The sequence below is a fragment of the Mobula hypostoma genome, chromosome 7 (genome assembly GCF_963921235.1).
Source record: "Mobula hypostoma chromosome 7, sMobHyp1.1, whole genome shotgun sequence".
Taxonomy (NCBI): Eukaryota; Metazoa; Chordata; class Chondrichthyes; order Myliobatiformes; family Myliobatidae; genus Mobula; species Mobula hypostoma.
This window is the reverse complement of record NC_086103.1, coordinates 179,512,010-179,533,333: the sequence shown is the minus strand read 5'-3', so window position 1 is coordinate 179,533,333 and position 21,324 is coordinate 179,512,010. Positions and strand designations below refer to the sequence as shown.

The following is a 21,324-nucleotide window of genomic DNA, read 5'->3' as shown; positions in this document are numbered from 1 at the left end:
TTTCCTGTAATACCAAGGGCTGTTAACTTGGTAAGCAGACTCATGTGTGGCATCTTGTCAAAGGCCTTCTGAAAGCCCAAATATACAACATCCACTGCATTCTCTTTATCTATCTTACTTGTAATCTCCTCAAAGAATTCCAACATGTTTGTCAGGCAGGATTTTCCCTGAAGGAAACCATGCTGACTTTTTACTATCTTGTTCTGTGTCACCAAGTACTTCATCACCTCATCCTTAACAATTAACTTTAACATCTTCCCAGCCACTGAGGTCAGGTTAACTGGTCTATAATTTCCTCTCTGCTGCCTTCCTCCTTTCTTAAAGAATGGAGTAACGTTTGCAAATTTCCAGTCCTCTGGCACCATGACAGAGCCCAATGATTCTTGAAAGATCATTTCTAATGCCACCATCATCTCTAAAGCTACCTTTTTCAGAACCCTACGGTGCAGTTCATCTGGTCCGGATGACTTATGTTCCTTTAGTGACATATCCAATTTCCCTCGGGATTAATAAAGTATATCTATCTATCTATCTATCTAGGTCTTTCAGCTTTTTGAGCACTTTCTCTCTTGTAACAGTAGCTGCACCCACTTCTCTTCCTTCACACACTACAACATCAGGCACACTTCTAGTGTCTTCCACAGTGAAGACTGATGCAAAATACTCATTTAGTTCAGCAGCCATCTCCTTGTCCCCCGTTATTATTTCTCCTGCCGCATTTTCTAACGGTCCTATATCCACTCTTATTTCTCTTTTATTTTTAACATACTTGAAAAAACTTCTGCTATCCACTTTGATATTATTTGCTGGCTCGCTTTCATATTTCATCTTTTCCTTTCTAATGATTTTTTAGTTGCTCTCTGTAGGTTTTTAAAAGCTTCCCAATCCTCTATCTTCCCACTAATTTTTGCTTTGTTGTATGCCCTTTCTTTGGCTTTTACAATAGCTTTGACTTCCCAAGTCAGCTACAGTTGTACTATTTTATCATTTGAGTATTTCTTCATTTTTGGAGCACACATGTCCTGCACCTTCCTCATTTTTCCCAGAAACGCACGCCATTGCTGCTCTGTTGACATCCCTGCCAGCAGCTCCTTCCAATTTACTTTGGCCAACTCTTCTCTCATGCCACTATAATTTCCCTTACTCCATTGAAATACTGCTACATCAGACTTTACTTTCTCCCTATCAAATTTCAAGTTGAACACAATCATATTGTGATCACTGGTTCCTAAGGGTTCTTTTACCTTAAGATCCCTAATCGCCTCGGGTTCATTACATAGCACTCAATCCAGCATAGCTGATCCCCTAGTAGGCTCAACGACAAACTGCTCTATAAGGCCATCTCATCGGCATTCAACAAACTCACTTTCTTGAGATCCATTACCAACCTAATTTTCCCAATCGACCTGCATGTTAAAATCTCCCATGACTACCATAACATCGTCCTTTCGACTCGCCTTTTCTATTTCCTGTTGTAACCTGTGGTCCACCTCCCAGCCGCTGTTGGGAGGCCTGTATGTAGCTGCTATCAACGTCTTTTTACCCTTGTAGTTTCTTAATTCAACCCACAAGGATTCAACATCTTCCGAACCTATGTCACATCTTTCTACTGATTTGATGCCATTCTTCACCAGTAGAGCCACACCACCCCCTCTGCCTACCTTCCTATCCTTCCGATACAACGTGTAACGTTGGACATTCAGCTCCCAACGACAACCTTCCTTCAACCATGATTCAGTGATGACCACAACATCATACCTGGCAATCTGTAATAGTGCAACAAAATCATCACCTTACTTCTTTTACTACGCGCATTTAGATACAACACCTTGAGTACCATATTTGCTACCCTTTCTGATTCTGTATCCCTAAAGTACTGATACTCACCCTGTTGGCTGCAACTCATTCCCATCACCTGCCTGCCCTTCCTGACAGTCTGACTGCACGCTGTCTTTACTCTTTTACTATCTGTCCTTTCCCGAGTCCCTTCACTTCAGTTCCCACCCCTCCCCGCCAAGTTAGTTTAAATCCTCCCTAACAGCTCTAACAAACTTGCCCGAGAGAATATTGGTCCGCCTCAGGTTCAGGTGCAACCTGTCACTTTTGAACAGGTGATACTTCCCCAGTAGAGATCCCATTTATCCAAGAACCTGAAGCCCTGTCCCCTGCACCAGCTTCTCAGCCACACCTTTATCTGCCAGATCATCCTGTTCCTACCTCACTGGCGCGTGACACAGACAACAATCCAGAAATTACTACCCGGGAAGTCCTGCTTCTCAGCTTCCTACCTAGCTTTCTAAATTCTCTTTTCAGGACCTCATTGGTTTTCCTTCCTATGTCATTGGTAGCAATATGTACCAAGACATCTGGCTGCTCTCCTTTCCCTCTCCAAAATGTTGTGGACACAATCGGAGACATCCCTGACCCTGGCACCTGGGAGGCAAGATACCATCCGGGTGTCCTGTTCACGTCCACAGAATCTCCTGTCTGTTCCCCTCACTATCGAGTCCCCTATCACTACTGCTCCCTTCTTCTCTCTCTTTCCCTTCTGCATCATGGACCCATGCTCAGTGCCTGTAACCCGGTCACATCCACAGAATTTGACAAACTAAATTTAAAGAAGAGGACAAATCATGAACAAGTGAATATCTGCAGATGCTGGAAATCCGAGCAACACACACACACACAATACTGGAGGAACTCAGCAGGCCAGGAAGCATCTATGGAAAAAGAGTACAGTCAACGTTCCGGGCCGAGCCCCTTCATCAGGACTGGAGAAAAAAAGACGAGGAGTCAGAGTTAGAAGGTGGGGAGAGGGGAGGAAGAAACACAAGGTGATCGGTGAAACTGGGAGGGAGGAGGGGGAAGTAAAGACCTGGGAAGTGGATTGGTGAAAGAGATACAGGGCTGGAGAAGAGGGGATTTAATAGGAGAGGACAGGAGTTCATGGGAGAAAGTAAAAGGGAGAGGAACACCAGAGGCAAGGAGATAAGGTGAGAAAGGGAAAAGGGGATAGGGAATAGAGAAGGGGGGGGCATTACCAGAAATTCGAGAAATTGATGTTCATCCTATCAGGTTGAACGCTACCCGGATGGAATATAAGGTGTTGCTCCTCCAACCTGAGTGTGGCCTCATTGCGACGTCAGAATGGGAATGGGAAGTGGAATTAAAATGGGTGGCCATTGAGAAATCCAGCTCTTGCTGGCAGACAGAGCATAGGTGCTCGGCGAAGCGCTCTCCCAATCTACATCAGATCTCATCGATATACAAGAGGCCGGGAACACCAGATACAGTAGATGACCCCAACAGACTCACAGGTGAAATGTTGCCTCACCTGGAAGGACTGTTTGGGGCCTGAATGGTCGTGAGGGAGGAGGTGTAGGGGCAGATGAAGCACTTGTTCCGCTTTCAAGGATAAGTGTGGGAAGGGAGATCAGTGGGGAGGGATGAATGGACAAGGGAGTTGTGTAGGGACCGATCCCTGCGGACGGTAGAAAGTGGGGCGGAAGGAAAAGATGTGTTTGGTGTTGGGATCCCGTTGGAGGTGGCGGAAGTTCCAGAGAATTATGTGCTGGACTCGGAGGCTGGAGGGATGGTAGGTGAGGACAAGAGGAATCGTATCACTGGTGGGGTGGCAGGAGGATAGGGTGAGGGTAGATGAGCTTGAAATGGAAGAGATGTGGTTGAGGGCAGTGTTGACGGTGGAGGAAGGGAAGCCCTCCAAGAAGAAGGAAGACATCTCCTTCATTCTGGAATACTGTCACGCTCAGATGTAGAAGAATTTTTCATTGCTGTTTCCGTAATAATTTTGTTTTACCAGTCAGAATTGTTAACTCTGACCCTGGAGGACTGAGGGTTGTATATGGTGACATATATGTACTTTAATAATAAATTTACTCTGAACTTTGAAATTTGCAAACAAACTTTAGTCCAGAGTGGCTTTATTTTGAGACTGTTATCTTTGAGGACAATCCAGCCAGGAGAAAGAGCATCCCCCATGTCTACCTTATCAAACCTCTCTCCTTTGTTAAAAGATGCGATCTGTTGTGTGTGTGTGTGTGTGTGTAAGTTTTTCCTACGACTATGGGTGGCGGTGTTGGGAGGAAAGTCTACTGGTCTCTTGGAGACAGAGACGCCATCAATGAAATTGGCTGCACCTCCCCTAGCCGTCAGCGGGAGAGAGAGAGAGAGAGCCTCCAACTCCCGTGGAAGAACCTGTCAATTACCATTCCGAGGAATTAACCAGCCCATCCCGCTGTTCAACAGGCGACGGCTTGGCAACACGTCTTTGCAGAAATAACTCCGAATCTTAAGGATTTGCCTTAATTTATTTAAATCTGCTTTAATGCCGAATTAAGCGAGCCTTTTTTTTAGGAGTGGCCGCAGGTGTTGTAAACTCGCTTTTATCGCGGGAATTAATAGCCCGGTTCGAGCGAAAAGATTGGGGGGAGTTTGGACGCTTGTCGTGGCGATTTGGTGAGTTTTATTTACCCCCGTGTTGTTCTTTGGTAAGATGTAGGGGAATTCGATGCATAATTATGGATCAGAGCAATTTAACTGCGCTGTCCAATTAGGCAGCTGGCTGTAATGTGCTTATTCCGCTTTAAGCGGGTTTACCAGATGAAATGATGGCCTTCACGTTTTCAATGGTCCATGTTCCATTCAGCGCCAGTTTATCGATACCGTTTCAACAATATGTCTTGAAAAGAGCAGTGGGCTCTTTTTCCAGTATGGTCGGCGCCTGTTGCTTGGCGTGTCCGTGTTAACCCCCCCCCAAATGTACGGTCAAAAGCTGGTGGATTCAAGCCTCCCCACCCCTCTCCAAAGCCCTCCGACTTCAGGACTGAGTGCTCCCTCCCGAGTCCCTTTCATGAGATGTGACACTCGAGACTAGACTGGAACCGAAAGTTCCTCTGTTGTTCCTGGGGGGGTGGAGAAAGCAAAGTCCTGGGTAATATTTTCACCCCAAAGCAGAACCATGAGAGATTCTGCAGTGGAGATCAGCTGGGGGGGGGGGGGCACGGTAGTGTAGTGGTTAGCACAACGCTTTACCGTACAGGTGATCCGCGTTCAATTCCCGCCTCTGGCTGTAAGGAGTTTGTGCGTTCCCGTCGTTTCCTCTGGTTAGTCCAAAAATCTATCAATTGATAGATTAATTTGTAAATGCTGCTAGGATTAATAAGGGGATTGCTGGGCCGCATTGTTGGAATGGGCCAGAGGGTCTATTCTGCAGCATACCTCAATAAGTAAAATTTTCAATAAACAACAGGTCAGGCAGCATCTACGGAGAGAAAAAAGAGCTGACGTTTCAAGCTGAGACCCTTCATCAGGACTTGGAAGGGATGCATTTTCCATGGATGCTGCCTGACCTGCTGAGTTCCTCCAGCACATTGTGTGTGTTAAAATGTAAATGACCCATTTTGATTGGGATCTGGGACAGGGAGGGGGAGCAGATCACCAAGAAAGATGATAAACACCAGAGATTTTACAGATGCTGAAGGAATTCAGCAGGTCGGGCAGCATCCATGGTAAGGAATTAAAGAGTCAATGTTTTGGGCAGAGACCCAGCTTCTATCTGTTGTGGGTGGGATTTTTGTAACATGACTCCCTACACTTTTCGCAATGTGTGAACTTTACTACCAATGCCCAGGAAGTGAAAAGCCTACACAAAGTGATGGACACAGCCCAGTCCCTCACAGATGAAGCCTGCCCCACCAAGCACATTTACAAGGAGCACTGCTACAAGAAAGCAGCATCCATCGTTAAGGAACCCACCATGCAGGCCATGCCCTTTTCCCATGGCTGCCACTGGGAAGAAGGTACAGGATCCTTGGGTCCCACACCACCAGGCTCAGGGATAGTTATCACCCTTCAACCATCAGGCTCCTGAATCAGTGTGGAGAACTTCACTCACCTCAACACTGAACTCATTCCTTAACCTACAGGCTCACTTTCAATGACTCTACAATTCATGTTCTCTGTATTATTTATTGACTTTTTTATTTGCACAATTTGTCATCTTCTGCACATTGATTGTCAGCCTTTATGTATAGTTTTTCATGAATTCTATTGTATATCTTCATTTTCCTGCAAATGCCTGAAAGAAAAGCAATCTCAAAGCAGCATATGATGACAAATATGCACTTCGATAATAAATTTACTTTGACTCTGACCATTATTAAGAAAAAAATTAAACTACGAACTACCTTTTATAGGCATCTGTTAGTCTCATGAGACCATGGATTTGCACCTTGGAAGGTTTCCAGGGTGCAGGCCTGGGCAAGGTTGTATGGAAGACCAGCAGTTGCCCATGCTGCAAGTCTCCCCGATGTTCTCCAAGGGAAGGGCATTAGGACCCATACAGCTTGGCACCAGTGTCGACGCAGAGCAATGTGTGGTTAAGTGCCTTGCTCAAGGACACAACACACTGCCTCAGCCAAGGCTTGAACTAGCGACCTTCGAATCACTAGACGAACGCCTTAACCACTTGGCCACGTGCCAGACTACCTTATTCTAGGTAATATTGTAGACAGGTTTATCAATTAGCCTGAGTCACCATAAGATATAGGAGCAGAATTAGGCCATTTGGCCCATTGAGTCTGCTCCGCCATTTCAACATGGCTGGTCCAATTTCTCTCTCAACCCCAATCTCCTGCCTTCTCCCCATATTTGTTCATGCCCTGACCAGTCAAGAATCTATCAACATCTACCTTAAATATGCATAAAGACTTGGCCTCCACAGCTGCATGGCAAAGAATTCCACAGAATCACCATTCTCTGGTTAAAGAAATTCCTCCTCATCTCCATTCTAAGAGGACAGCCCTCTATTCTGAGGCTGTGTCTGCTGGTCTTAGACTAGCAGCAAACAGGATGCTGGAGGAACTCAGTGAGTCAGGCAGCATTTGTGGAGGAAAATGGACAGTCAATGATTCGGCTCAAGACTCTTCATCTGGACTTGGCAATCCCTTCCTCCCCTACAAGTGCTGCTGGGTTCTGCCAGCAGGTTGCTTGGTGGTCTGCAGTCCCTCCAGGGAAATTTCAGCATAAAATGATCAAAGTACGTATGTATATTCACCATATCCAACCCTGAGGTTCATTTTATTGTGGGCATTCACAGTAGATACCAAGAACACAAGAGTTGGTGAAAACCTACACAAAAAGACAGACTAACAACCAAAGATGACCTGCTAATACAAATAAAACTAATAATAACTAATAAACGAGAGCATGAATCGTAGAGTCCTTGAAAGTGAGTCTATAGGCTGTGGAATCAGTTCGGTGTTGGGGTGAGTGAAGTTATTATCCACGCTGGTTCAAGAGCCTGGTGGTTGTAGGGTAATAACTGTTCCTGAACCTGCTGGTGTGGGACCTGAGGTTCCTGCACCTCCTTCCTGATGGCAGCAGTGAGAAGTGAGCATGGCCTGGATGGATGCTGCAATATTCCTTGTAGATGTGCTCAGTGGTGGTGAGGGCTTTTCCTCTGATGGACTGGACTATGTTCATGACTTTTTGTAGGCTTTTCCATTCTCCATGTTGCCTTGTAGAGAGGGGAGTCTTGGTCATGTTGCAAAGTCAAATTGAGCACAGTGCTCAATGAAATGGAACAATCTGTATCCAATTCTGATGAGGTGTGGTGATGTGTTTACGTCAGTCATTGATTGTTGAGCGAGTTAAAATGAAATAAAGATCGTTCAAGACTGTTTAATGTAATTTCCAGTACACAAGTGTAAAGGAGAATGAAATAATTATTACTCCAGATCTGATGCAACACCAAAAAAATAAATTAAGATAATGAATGCAATAAATATACATACTTAGACTGACTGTATGCCCCTAAAGTGATGCTAGACACAGGAGTGTCTGTACATGGGGTGACTCTAATGAGAAATGATAAAGTAGTGGTGGTTTTGTATGTGGATGGGTGGAGGTGTTGATCAGTCTTACTGCTTGGGGAAAGTAACTGTTTGTGAGTCTGGTGGTACTATGTAGCCTCTTCTCTGATGGGAGTGGGATAAATTGTCCATGAGATCCTTCATGATGCTGCTGGTCCTTTTCTGACCCCTTTCTGTATATATGTCTGTATTGCACTGAGAAAAATGGGAACTGTCGCCAAATACACAACCCTTTCTTCTGTTTCTATGGTGGACTAAAAGAACCAATAATCCATGGTTTCCTTGCATTTCCAACTGTATGTGTTAAATAGTTTGCTTCAATTACTTCTGTGTGTAGCCAAGCAATTGTCAAACTTGATCAATGTTTCCTGTAATTTATCGGTGGACCAAATGGGATTATTGCTAATAACAGCTTTTTACTTGATTGCAGGGGTTCCCAAGATGGGGTCCACGGATCCCTGGTTAAATGGTGTTGGTCCGTGGCATAAAAAAAGGCTGGGAACCCCTGCTCTATGGTTTGTGCTTTCTGAAGCCTACTTTCCCTTTCTGTTCGTAAGCACAAGAGATTCTTCAGATGCTGGAAATCCAGAGCAACGCACACAAAACACTGGAGGAACTCAGCAGCTCAGATAGCATCTATGGAGAGTCATAGAGCAGCAGTACAGATACAGGTTCTTCTGCCCTTCTAGTCCATGCCAAACTATTATTCTGTCTAGTCCAATCAGCCTGCACACAGACCAGAACTTTCTGTTCCTCTCCCATCAATGTATTTGTACAAACTTACCTTAAATGTTGAAACTGAACTCGAGTCTACAACTTATGTTGTCACCTCGTTGACCACTCACCACCCTCTGAAGACTGTCCTTGTGTTCCCCTAAACAGTTCACCTTTTCACCCTTAACCCTTGACCTCTCATTCTAGTCGCAGTGGAAAAAAAGCCTGCTTGCACTTAACCCTATCTATACCCCCTCATGAGTTTTGTATACCTCTGTCAAATCTCCCCTCATTCTTCTGCTCTCTGGGGGCAGGGGGGAGAACAGTTGAAGCCCTTGATCAAGCCCTTCATCACCTCCTTTTGGAGGGTCTCGGCACAAAATTACAACTGATTATTCCTTTCCATGGATGCTACCTGACCTGCTGAGTTCTTCCTGATTAGTTTGCTTCCCAGTTTGTTGGGAAAGAAGCTGGTTCAGAATCATAGCGTGAGCCCTCTGGTTCATCTTTGCTAAAGGAGTGAAAGGTTATTTATTTGTTTAATGTTGTCACCTGTACCAAAATACAGGGGAAAAGCCTCCGTCTGTGAGCCATCCACATAGATCAGGTGATGCACAAGTACACTGTGGAGGTAAAAAATGCAATGTGGGATATAGTCTTGTACTTACAGGGTGCAGTGTAGGTAGACAAAACATCCAAGAGCACAACAAGGTAGACTGAGAGATCAGGAGTTGCTGCAAGAGTATGGCAAGGCACGGAGTTCAGGTTGATATATATAATATGGCGGCACGATGCAGCACGCGCGGCCTCTCCGGTGAATGATAGCTGTAATCTGTCAAATAGGGGACCATGCACAATTCTGATTTGATGGAGACAGACGTGAGAGTATGGAGGAACATCTGGAGAAACTTCTGAAATGCCCACTTCGCTGCCGCTGCTACTGTGTGGTAACCAGAATCTCCGGAGCAGAAGGCTCCGAATCCTCGGCTTTGCTTGTTTCAGCGGCCGGGGCGAGGTTGATGGCGCTTGGGAGGCTGTATCGGAGGGGCTGGCTGGAGGCTCGAAGTTTTCGGACGGATGGACTCAGTGTCAGCTGTGGTCGGCTGCTTCCAAGGCATCAGCAAGTCAACAGTGCCTGGAGGTTTATGGCAGGGAGTTTCTCACTTTTGCCGCCTGCTATCGGGGACTTGGGAGTCGATCAACTGGGGGACTTGGGGACTTTGAGACTTTCTTTTACCGTGCCCGTGGTTTGTTCTTTATCAAATTATGGTATTGCTTTGCACTGTTGTAACTATATGTTATAATTATGTGGTTTTTGTCAGTTTTAGTCCTGGTTTGTCCTGTTTTTCTGTGATATCACTCTGGAGAAACATTGTATCATTTCTTAATGCATGTACGCATTTCTAAATGACAATAAAAGAGGACTGAGTGTTCTCATAATCTAAATTGTTGCTACCTTTATTAAATGATAGGATTAGTTCAATGGACTGAGTGGCCTACTCATTCATTTGTTCGTAAGTGAAGAGCCAGTACATTTAGAAACATAGAAAACCTACAGCACAATACAGGCCCTTCGGCCCACAAAGTTGTGCCGAACATGTCCCTACCTTAGAAGTTACTAGACTTCCCCATAGCCCTCTATTTTTCTAAGCTCGATGTACCTGTCCAAAAGTCTCTGAAAAGACCCTATCATATCCGCCTCCACCACTGTTGCCGGTAGCCCATTCCACGCACTCACCGCTCTCTGCGGGGGGGAAAAAAAAACTTGCCCCTGACATCTCCTCTGTACTTACTCCCCAGCACCTTAAACCTGTGTCCTCTTGTGGCAACCATTTCAGCCCTGGGAAAAAGCCTCTGACTATCCACATGATATCAATGCCTCTCATCATCTTATACACCTCTATCAGGTCACCTCTCATCCTCCGTCGCTCCAAGGAGAAAAGGCGGAGTTCACTCAACCTGTTTTCATAAGGCATGCTCCCCAATCCAGGCAACATCCTTGTAAATCTCCTCTTCATCCTTTCTATGGTTTCCTGTAGTGAGACAACCAGAACTGAGCACAGTACTCCAAGTGTGGTCTGACCAGGGTCCTATATAGCTGCAACATTACCTCTCGGCTCCTAAATTGAATTCCACGTTTAATGAAGGCCGATGCACCATATGCCTTCTTAACCACAGTGTCAACCTGCGCAGCTGCTTTGAGTGTCCTATGGACTCGGACACCAAGATCCCTCTGATCCTCCACACTGCTAAGAGTCTTACATTAATGCTATATTCTGCCATCATATTTGACCTACCAAAATGAACCACCTCACACTTATCTGGATCAAGCTCCATCTGCCACTTCTCAGCCCAGTTTTGCATCCTATCAATGACCTGCTGTAACCTCTGACAGCCCTCCACACTATCCACAGCACCTCCAACCTTTGTGTCATCAGCAAACTTACTAACCCATCCCTCCACTTCCTCATCTAGGTCATTTATAAAAATCACAAAGAGTAAGGGTCCCAGAACAGATCCCTGAGGCACACCACTGGTGACTGATCTCCATGCAGAATATGACCTGTCTACAACCACTCTTTGCCTTCTGTGGGCAAGCCAGTTCTGGATCTACAAAGCAATGGCCCCTTGGATCCCATGCCTCCTTACTTTCTCAATAAGCCTTGCATGGGATACCTTATCAAATGCCTTGCTGAAATCCATATTCACTACATCTACTGCTCTACCTTCATCAATGTGTTTAGTCACATCCTCAAAAAATTCAATCAGACTTGCAGGGCACGACCTGCCTTTGACAAAGCCATGCTGACTATTCCTAATCATATTATACCTCTCCAAATGTTCATAAATCCTGCCTCTCAGGATCTTCTCCATCAACTTACCAACCCCACTGAAGTAAGACTCGCTGGTCTCTAATTTCCTAGGCTGTCTCTACTCCCTTTCTTGAATAAAGGAATAACATCCGCAACCCTCCAATCCTCCAGAACCTCTCTCATCCCCATTGATGATGCAAAGATCATCGCCAGAGGCTCAGCAATCTCTTGCCTCGCCTCCCACAGTAGCCTGGGGTACATCTCATCCGGTCCCGGTGACTTATCCAACTTGATACTTCCCAAAAGATCCAGCATATCCTCTTTCTTAATATCTACATGTTCAAGCTTTTCAGTCTGCTGCAAGTCAGCACTACAATCACCAAGATCCTTTTCCATAGTGAATACTGAAGTAAAGTATTCATTAAGTACCTCTGCTATTTCCTGCCGTTCCATACACACTTTTCCACTGTCACACTTGATGGGTCCTATCCTTTCACATCTTATCCTCTTGCCCTTCACGTACTTGTAGAATGCCTTGCGGTTTTCCCTAATCCTGTCCACCAAGGCCTTCTCTTGGCCCCTTCTGGCTGTCCCAATTTACTTTTTAAGCTCCTTCCTGTTAGCTTTATAATCTTCTAGATCTCTAACATTACGTAACTTTCTGAACCTTTTTGTAAGCTTTTCTTCTTGACTAGATTTATTACAGCCTTTGTACACCACGATTCCTGTACCCTACCATAACTTCCCTGTCTCATTGGAACATACCTATGCAAAATTCCACACAAATATCCCCTGAACATTTGCCACATTTCTTCCGTAATTTTCCCTGAGAACATCTGTTCCCAGTTTAAACTTTCAATTTCCTGCCTGATAGCCTCGTAATTTCCTTTACTCAAATTAAACACTTTTCTAACTTGTCTGTTCCTATCTCTCTCCAATGCTATTGTAAAGGAGATAGAATTATTTGTTGTCTGTTTTCATTTCTTCTTTGGAGTTGTCATAGAGCACATAATACAGGACCTTCGACCCAACCAGTTCATGGAGACCATCCAGTTGGTCTCAATTTCCCGCACTTGGCCCACATCTCTCAAGTTCCACTCCTCCAACTGGATAGGCACGTGCTTCGTAAGTGATACTACTGTACATGCCTCTGGCAGCTTGTTCCATATATTCACCATCCGTTGCAAGGAAAATCTTGTTCCTGGGTCTATTAAGCCTGTCCCCTCTCACCTAAACCTCTTCCTCCTAGTTCTGCATTCCCCTGGTCCTGGTAAAAGACTGTTACAGTCCATCATATCTACAGGAGGGTGGCACGAGCTGGCAGAGCAAATGGTGGATGTGAGTTTGATTGCAACATTTAAGAGAAGTTTGGATAGGTGTAAGGATGGGGGGAATGGTGATGGTGGACGGCTATGATCCACATGCGGGTTGATGGGGCTAGGCAGAATAATAGCTTAGCACTGACTAGATGGGCTGAAAGGCCTGTTTGTCTGCTGTAGTACAGTAAGACTCCTGATAATTCCCTCTGCCTCCCATCTTCCTAAGCTTACAACATTGACTCATGCTAAATCTTGCTCTTCAACCTTTGATAGTACTGAAAATACTATTTGTATTGCAACTGGTAAGGTAAGTAATGTGATTACTTCACTGATGGACTGACAGCGAAGCTTTAGAGAGGGTGGAGAAGAGGTTTACCAGGATGCTGCCTGGATTCAAAGGCATGTGCTCTAACGGGAGGGTGGACAAACGGGTTGTTTTCACAAACAAGAGATTCTGCAGATGCTGGAAATCCAAAGCAACACACACACAGTGCTGAAGGAACTCAGCAGGCCAGGCAGCATCTATGGATAAGAGTGAACAGTTGACGTTTTGGGTCGAGACACTTCATCAGGACTAGAAAGGAAGAGGAGAAGACAGAGTAAGGATGTGGGGGGAGGGGAGGAATAAGTACAAGGTGGTAGGTGATAGGTGAAATGGGAAGGGGGGGAGGGATGAAGTAGAGCTGGGAAGTTGATTGGTGAAAGAGATAAAGGGCTGGAGAAGGGGGAATCGAATAGAGGATTAAAGATCATGGAAGAAAAGGAAGGGGGAGGAATACCAGAGGGAGATGATGACAGTAAATAAGGTAAAGTGAGAGGGAAACAGGAATGGGAATGGTAAAGGGGGTGGGGGGGGCAATTACCGGAAGTCTGAGAAATCGATGTTCATGTCATCAAGTTGGAGGATAGAATACAAGGTGTAGTTCGTCCAACCTGATTGTGGCCTCATCACAGCAATAGAGGGGGCCATAGACTGGCATGTTGGAAAGGCAATGGAAAGTATAATTAAAATGGGTAGCTACCTGGAGATTCTGCCTTTTCTGGCGGAAGGAGCATAAGTGCTTAGTGAAGCAGACTCCAAACCTACGTTGGGTTTCCCCAATGTATAGGAGCACCCGATAGAGTAGGGGACCCCAACAGACTCGCAGGTGAAGTGTCGCCTCACCTGGAAGGACTGTGTCAGGGGCCCTGAATGGTGGTGAGGGAGGAGATGTAGGGGCAGGTGTGGCACTTGCAAGGATAAGTACCAGGAGGGAGATCAATGGGAAGGATGAGCAGACAAGGGAGTCACATGGGGAGCGTTCCTTGTGGAAGGTGGGGGGAGGGAAAGATGTTGGTGGGATCCCATTGGAGATGGAAGAAGTTACGGAGAATTTTATGCTGGACATGGAGACTAGTGAGGTGGTAGGTGAAGTCAAGAAGAACCCTATCTCTGGTGTGGCAGTGGGAGGATGGGGTGAGGACAGTGTTGATGATGGAGGAAGGGAAGCCCCTTTGTTTGAAGAAGGAGGACATCTCAGTAGCTCTGGAATGAAAAGCCTCATTCTGAGAGCAGATATAGCAGAAACAGAGGAACTGAGAGATGTTTTTTTTTTACAAGTGGCAGGGTGGGAAAGGTATAGTCCAGGTAGCTGTGCGAATAACTGGGTGTATAGAAGATATCAGTAGATGGACTGTCTTCAGAGATGAAGACAGATTGAGAAAGGGGAGGAAGGTGTCGGAAATGGACCAAGTAAATTTGAGGGCAGGGTGGAAGTTGGAGTCAAAGTTGATGAAGTTGCCAAGCTCTGTGTGGGTGCAGTAAACAGCACTGATGCAGTTGTCGATGTAGCTTAGGAAAAGTGGGAGAGGGACACCAGTACAGGCTTGTTCCATGTAGCCAACAAACAGGCAGGCATGGCTAGGATCCAAGTGACTGCCCATGGCTACACCTTTTGTTTGAGGGCAGTGGGAGGAGGCAAAGGAGAAATTGCTAATAGTGAGGACGTTCCACTAGATGGAGGAGGGTGGTGGAGGAGGGAACTGGTTGGGTCTGTTCAGAAAGAAGCGGGGATCTTTAAGGCCCTCCTGATGGAGATGGAGATGGAGGTGTATAGGGACTGGACATCCATCTGAAAATGAGATGATTGGGGCCGGGAGGTTAAAGTAATTGAAAAGAGTGTGTGAAGTGTCATGGATGTAGGTAGGAATGGACTGAATCAGAGGGATTAGAACAGAGTTGAGGTTTGCAGATATAAGTCCAGTGGGGCAGGAACAAGCAGAAACTATGGGTTTAGCTGGACAGGCAAGTTTGTGGATCTTGGGTAGGAATTGGAAATGAGAGGTGTGTGTTAAGGGAACTATAAGCGAACGATGAGATGATCCCCAGAGTTAATAAGGTCAGTGATGGTGCGGGAAGACAATGGCCAGGTGCTCCTTATGGGATCCTGTTCAAGGGGTAAGTAAGAGGTTACGTCTGAGAATTGTGGCCTGGCCTCAGCAAGGTAGAGGTCAGTCTGCCAAACTACTACAGCAACCCCCTCTTCTCCCCCTCCCGCCTTATCTGTGTTTTTGATGCTGAGGTTGAGATTAGTGCAGAGAGAGTGGAGAGCAGTGTGGTTAGAATTAGAGAGCGGTGTGTTAAAGTCAAGACAGTTGATGTCTCTTTGGCAGTTAGCAATAAAAATATCAAGAGCAGGCAGAATCCCAGAGTAGGGTTGAAGATGGGAGAAGGGGTTGTTGTTATGGGCTGGAGAGTCTTTGCTAAAGAAGTAAGCATGGAGACAGGGGCTTGATTTCTCTGGAGCTCTGGAGGCTGAGGGGAGATCTGTTAGAGGTTTATAAGATTATGAGAGGCACAAAGTAGACAGTATCTTTTTCCCAGGGTTGAAATGATTAATCCCAGAGGACATGTATTTAAGTTGAGAGGAGGTAATTTCAAATGAGATGTGAAAGGCAAGTTCTTTTTTAACCCAGAGTGAAGTGTCTGGAATGCACTGCCTGAGGTGATGGTAGGGGCAGATACATCAGACATTTTTAGGAGGAGTTTAGATAGGCACATGAATGTGAGGAAAGTGGAAGGATATGAACATTGTGTAGACAGGGGATTAGTTGGGTTTCCCATATGATTACAAATTGAATTGGTTAGCACAACATTGTGGGCTGAAGGGTCTGTTCCTGTGCTGAACTGTTCTATGTTCTTTAAAGGATGCAGTATTCATTAGCCCCCAACAGCTCCACGTCATCTGCACTGCCTTAGGAACATCTTCAATCTCACCTAACATTGCTGTCGGTATAAAAACCTAGAATTAAGCAGCCAGTTTTGGCGCTGACAATTAAATTGAATTGTTTGCTGGTATTGTCAGGGTGAAGGAAATGTGCTGTTCTTGCCTGTGTGACTCCAGACTTGCTGCAGTATAGCTGACTCCTGAACACCATCAGTGGCCACTTTATTAGGTACACCTGAACACCTGGTTAATACAAATATCTAATCAGCTAATCATGTGGCAGCAACTCAATGCATTAAAGCACGCAGACATGATAAAGAGATTTGGTTGTTGTGCAGACCAAACAGCAGAATGGGGAAGAAATGTGAGCTAAGTGACTTTGACCTTGAAATGATTGTTGGTGCTAAACGGGCTGGTTTGACTATCTCAGAAACTGCTGATCTCCGAGGGTCTTCAGACACAATAGTCCCTAGAGATTACAGAGAATGGTGCAAAAAAAAAAAAATCCTTTAAAAAGTCCAGTGAGTGGCACTTCTGTGGGAGAAAATGCCTTGTAGATGAATGAGGTCAGAGGAGAATGGCCAGACTGATTCAAGCTGACAGGAAGGTGACAGTAACTCAAGTAACGACACATTACAACAGTGGTGTGGTAGGGCATCTCTGAATATGTCAGACCTTGAAATAGATGGGCTACAGCTGCAGAAGACCACACTGGATTCCATTCTTCTGCCTAATAAAATGGTCAATGCTCTGTTCTAACATTTGCTGATGTTATTTCTTACCTTTCAACAAACAACAACTTGGCTATTAGGCAATATTAGACGGGTTCCCAACTGTTTTTTCTTAATGCCATAGACCCCTATCATTAGCTGAGGGGTCCACGAATCCCAGGTTGGGAAGCCTTACTACAAGACATAGAAATGGAATTAGACCTTTTGGCCCAATAGGTCTGATCTGCCACTCAATTATGGCAGACTTATTTTCTTTAAAAACCCATTCTCCTGCCTTCACCCTAGTAAGGAAGGCTAAAGCAATGTTTGCATTTATTTCAAGAGAACTAGAATATGAAAGCAAGGATGTAATGCTGAGGCTTTATAAGGCATTGGTCAGACCACACTTGGAATATTGTGAGCAGTTTTGGGCCCCTTATTGAAGAAAGGATGTGCTAGCATTGGAAAGGGTCCAGAAGAGGCTCATGAGAATTAGCCTGGCAATGAAAGGGTTAACTAGTAAGGAATGTTTGGCTCTGTACCTGCTGAGGTTAGAAAAAACAAGAGGGATCTCATTGAAACCTATAGAATATTGAAAGGCCTACATATAGTGGACATGAAGGGGATGTTTCCTACAGTGGGGGAGTCTAGGACATAAGCAGGGGTTCCCAACTGGGGTTATAGAGTCGTAGAAAAACACAGCACAGAAACAGCCACTTCAGTCTATGCTGAAACTAGTTAAATTGCCTACTCCCATCGACCTGCACCGGGACCATTGCCCTCCATACCCTTACCATCCATGTACCTATCCAAACTTCTCTTAAAATGTTGAAATCAAGCTCGCATGTACCACTTGTGCTGGCAGCTTATTCCACACTCTTATGACCCTCAGAGAGAACTTGTTTCCCCTCATGTTCCCTTTATGCTTTACCTTTCACCCTTAACCCATGACCTCTGGCTGTAGTCCCACACAACTTAAGTGGGAAAAGCCTGCTTGCATTACCCCTCATAACTTTGTATGCGTCCATTAAATCTCCTCTCAGTCTTCTACATTCTAAGGAATACACTCCTAACCTATTCAATCTTTCCTTGTAACTCGGGTCCTCCAGTCCTGGCAACATCCTCGTAAATTTTCTCTGTACCCTTTCAATCTTGTTTACGTCTTTCCTGTAGGTAGGTGACCTAAACTGCACACAATACTCCAAGTTAGGCCTCACCAATGTCTTGTACAACTTCAACAAAACAACCTAACTCCTGTACTCAATAAACTGATTTGTGAAGCCCAATGTGCCAAAAGCATTTTTTTTACAACCCTCTCCACTTCTGACGCCACTTTCAACAAATTATGGAACTGTATTCTTGGATCCCTTTGTTCTGCCACACTTCTCAGTTCACTGTGCAAGACTTACCCTGGTTGGTACTACTGAAATGAAAAACCTCACACAAGTCTGCATTAGATCCCATCTGCCATTTTTCAGCCCGTTTTCCCAGCTGATGCAGATCCCTCTGCAAGCCATGATAGCCTTCCTCATCTTGATGTCACCCGCAAATGTGCTGATCCAGTTAACCACATTATCATCCAGATCATTGATCTAGATGAGCAACGAAGGTCCCAGCACTGATCCCTGTGGCACACCGCTACTCACAGGCCTCCACTCAGAGACTTACTACCACTCTCTGGCTTCTCCCACAAAGCCAATGTCTAGTCCAATTTACTACCTCGTCTTGAATGCGGAGTGACTGAACCTTTTTGTCCAACCTCCCTTGTGGGACCTTGTCAAATGCCTTGCCAAAGTCCATGTAGACAGCATCCACTGCCTTGCCTTCATCCACTTTTCTGGTAACTTCCTCAAAAGAAAATTCTGTTACATTGGTTAGATATGACCCACCATGTATGGAGCCATGTTGACTGTCCTTAATCAGTCCTTGTCTATCCAAATACTTGGATATCCAGTCTTTTAGAATGCCTAACAACTGTCCCACAATTGATGTCAGACTCACTGGTCTATAAATTCCTGATTTATGTTTAGACCCTTTTTTTAAACAATGGAACAACACTGGCTATCCTGCAATCCTCTGGTACCTCTCCTGTCACTAAGGATAATTTAAATATCTCTGCTGGGGCCCAGTAATTTCTGCACTTGGCTCCCATAGGGTCAGAAGAAGCACCTTGTCAGGCCCTGGGGATTTATCCACCCTGACTCACCTCAGGGTAGCAAACATCTCCTTCTCCCTAATCTGGTCAGGGTCCATGAAGTTGAAGCCTCTTTGCCTCTATATCTCCCGGGTAAATAGAGATGCAAAAAAAAAAAAAAAAATTTAAGATCTCCCCAGCTGTTTTGGCTCCTCACATGAATTAGCAGTCTGGTCTTCCAGAGGACCAGTTTTGTCCCTTGCAATCCTTTTGCTGTTAATGTATCTTGGGATTCTCCTTCACATTGTCTGCTGGAGCAACTTCATGCCTTCTTTTAGCCCTCCTGGATTTTATTAAAAAAAATATTCTCTTGCATTTCTTGTATTCCATAAGCACTTCATTTGTTCCTACCTGCCTATACCTGCTATGCACCTTTTTTCCCCTTAACCAGATCCTCAATATCTCTTGAAAACAAAGGTTCCCTAAACTTGTTATCTTTACCTTTTACGCTGACAGACACATACAAGCTTTGTACTCTCAAAATTTCACTTTCGAACAAATACATCTTTGCCAGAAAACAGCCTATCCCAATCTGCATTTGCCAGATCATTTCTAACACCATCAAAATTGGCCTTAATCCAATTTAGAATCTCAACCTATGGACCAGACCTATCTTTTTGCCTACTTACTTCGAAACTAATGGCAGTGTGGTCACTTGATACAAAGTGTTCCCTTGCATAAACTTGTGTCATCTGCCCTGTCTCATTCTCTAGTAGCAGATCCAGTATTGCAACTCTCTCTTATTGGGACTTCTATGTACTGATGAAGGAAACTTTCCTTTACATATTTGACAGACTCTATTCCATCTAGTTCTTTTACAGCATGGGATTCCCAGTCAATACATGGAAAGTTAGAATCACCTACGAAAACAACCTTGTTTCTTTCGACAGTCTGTGATCTCTTTACAAATTTGTTTCTCTAAATCCCTAGGACTGTTGGGTGGTCTGTAATATAGCCCCATTAACGTGGTCATACCTTTCTTATTTCTCAGTTCCACCCATAAAGCCTCACTAGACGAGTTTGCCAGTCTGCCCTGATGGAGCACTGCCATGATATTTTCCTTGACCAATAACATCACTCCACCTCCTTTCATCCCTCGCGCTCTGTCACATCTAAAATAACGGAACCCCAGAATATTGCGTTGCCAGTCCTAACCCTCCTGGAACCAAGTCTCACTAATGGCTAAGATATACAAATGTAATAATTCCAGGTGTTGATCTATGCCCTGAGCTCATCCGCCTTTCCTACAAATATTCTTGCATTGAAATATACATAGTTCAAGACACCATGCTCAATCTTTTGATTCCTGACTTTGTCTGAAGTCTTACGAATATCTGTCTCCACAACCTCTCCACTAACTGTTCTGACACTCTGGTTCCCATCCGCACTGTGTAGCATTAGCAAACCTTCCCGCTAGAATATTAATCCCCTTCAGTTCAGGTGCAAACCGTCCCTTCTGTATAGGTCCCACCTTCCCTGGATGAGAGCCCAATGATCCAAAAACCTTGTGCCCTCCTCCTACACTAAACCAGCCACATATTAAACTGTAATCTTCCTAGTTCTGGCCTCACTAGCGCATGGCATAGGTAGCAATCCTGCGATCACAACCCTGGAAGTCCTGCCTTTTAATTCAGCATCTAACTCCCTGAACTCCCAATGCAGCACCTCGTCACTCGTCCTACCCGTGTCATTGGTACCCACATGGACCATGACCTCTGGCTGTTCACCCTCCCACTTGAAAATGCCGAGTAGTTGATCAGTGGTGTCCCGGACCCTGGCACCTGGGAGGCAACATGCCATCTGGGAATCTCGTTCTCACCCACAGAATCTCCTTTCTGTTTCCCTAACCAATAAATCTCCTCTCACCACAGCGTGCCTCTTCTCTCTTCTCCCCCTGCCCCCCGCCCTTTGCCCCACCTTCTCTTCTGAGTCACTGAGCCAGACTCAATGCCAATAACCTGACCGGTGTGACTTTCCCCTGCCAGGTCTTTCCTGCCAACTGTATCCAAAGTGATAGTCCTGTTGCTGAGGGGGATAGCCGCAGGGGTCCATGGACCTCTCAGTTAATGGTAGGGGTCTGTGGCATAAAAATGGTCGAGAACCCCCAGACTAAAGGGCACAGTTTCAGAGTAGAACTTCTCTTTAGAATTTCTTTAGCTGGAGGGTGGTGAATCTGTGGAACCCGTTGCCACAGATGGCTGTGGAGGCCAAGTCATTGGGTATATTTTTAAGTGGAGATTGATAGGTTTTTAATTAGTAAGAGCACCACGGTTGTGGGGAGAAGGCAGGCAAATGCGGTTGAGAGGGCATCGGCCATGATCAAATGGCAGTACAGTCTCGATGGGCTAAATGGAGTGATTCTGTCTTTGTGGTGTTAACATTTGATGCCCTTACTAGTCAAGATCTATCAACCCTTTAAACATACACAGAGAGTATATTCTAGAGGGTATAAGTTTAAAATGAGAGGGGAAAAGTG

General features: G+C 45.2%; 1 protein-coding gene across 1 annotated transcript in view; it reads left to right on the top strand.

Annotated features, from left to right (window-relative positions):
- The first annotated feature begins 4,226 nt into the window (after positions 1-4,226).
- Positions 4,227-21,324, top strand: part of myo7aa (myosin VIIAa) — a 286,417-nt gene continuing 269,319 nt past the window's right edge. Inside the window, exon 1 of the mRNA XM_063054640.1 lies at positions 4,227-4,476. The gene's annotated coding sequence lies outside the window, so the exon portion shown is untranslated. The remainder of the gene's footprint in view (positions 4,477-21,324) is intronic.